Raw genomic sequence first — 1,767 nt, forward strand, 5'->3', positions numbered from 1 at the left:
AATAATAATAATAATAATGACTGAAAACTTCCCTAACCTGGTGAAGGAAATAGACATACAAACCCAGGAAGCTCAGAGAGTCCCAAACAAAATAAACCAAAAGAGGACCACACCAAGACATGTCATAATTAAAATGCCAAAGGATAAAAGCAGCAAGAGAAAAGCAGTTAGTTACCTACAAGGGAGATTCCCATAAGACTATCAGCTGATTTCTCAACAGAAACTTTGCAGGCCAGATAGGATTGGCAGGAAATACTCAAAGTGATGAAAAGCAAAGCCTTGTAACCAAGATTACACTACCCAACAAAGCTATCATTTAGAATCCAAGGACAGATAAAGAGCTTCCCAGATAAGAAAACTAAAGAAATGCATCATCACCAAGCTGGTATTACAGGAAATGTTAGAGGGACTTCTTTTTAAAAAAAAAAAAAAAAAAAGGAAAAAAAGATCAAAAATATGAATAATAAAATGGAAATAACTACATATCTAGCAAAAATTACTTTAAATATAAATGGATTAAATGCTTCTATCAAAAGATAGGGTGGCCGAATGGATGAGAAAATAAGACCTTGACATATGCTGCCTACAAGAGACTCACTTTAGATTGAATGACACACACAGACTGAAAGTAAAAGGATGAAAAAAAGATGTTTTATAAAAATGGAAACAAAAAAATCTGGGATAGCAATAATGTATACCAGAAAAAATAAAATTTAAAACACAGGCTTTAACAAGAGACAAAGAAGAACCCAGGAATCTCACTTCTGGGTATTTATCTGAAGAAATCTAAAATACTTCTTTGAAGAGACATATGTTGCTATATGGTCACTGCAGTTATTTACAGTAGCCAAGATATGGAGGCATTCTGGGAATCCATCGATGGATGAATGAATAAATAAGAGGTATGTATATACAATGGAATATTACTCAGCCATAAAAAAAAAAAAGAATGAAATCTTGCCATCTGAAACAACATGGACAGACCAAAAGGTATTGTGCTGGGTGGAGTAAGAGAGAGAAAGACAAATGTCATATGTGGAATCTAGAGAACAGAATCAACAAACAAACAACAGAAACAAGCTCAGAGATACAGAGAGCATGTTGATGGTTGTCAAATGGTGGGGGTGGGGAGGATGGGTGAAAAGGGAATATTAAGAGATACAAATTGGCAGTTACAAAATAGTCATGGGGATATAGAGTATAGCATGGGTAATATAGTCAGTAGTATTGTAATAACTCTGTATGATGTCAGATGGGTATTGGATTTATCAAAGTGGTAACTTCATTAGTTATATAAATGTCTAATCACTATGTTGTACACCTGAAACTAATATAATATTATATGTTAACTATAATTAAAAAATAAAAACATAAAAATTAAAATTAAAAAATATGCAATTTAGGAATCAGAAATTCTAAGAGTCAGGTAAAATATGAGGGATTAACTAGGTAACCCCCATATTTTATAGATTCTCAAAGAAGCAAGTTTACGGTACTGCCCTGGGCAGTACAGTAACACTAACAAGATGGAAGGATGGATGGGTGAATAGATAACAGAGATGGATAGATAGGTAGATAGATAGATAGATAGATAGATAGATAGATAGATAGATAGATAGATAGATAGATAGATAGATAGATGATAGATAGATGATAGATAGATAGATAGATAGATAGATAGATAGATGATAGATAGATGATAGATAGATAGATAGATAGATAGATAGATAGATAGATAGATAGATAGATGATAGATAGATAGATGAT

The sequence above is a fragment of the Pteropus vampyrus genome, unplaced genomic scaffold (genome assembly GCF_000151845.1).
Source record: "Pteropus vampyrus isolate Shadow unplaced genomic scaffold, Pvam_2.0 Scaffold220, whole genome shotgun sequence".
NCBI classification, from domain to species: Eukaryota; Metazoa; Chordata; class Mammalia; order Chiroptera; family Pteropodidae; genus Pteropus; species Pteropus vampyrus.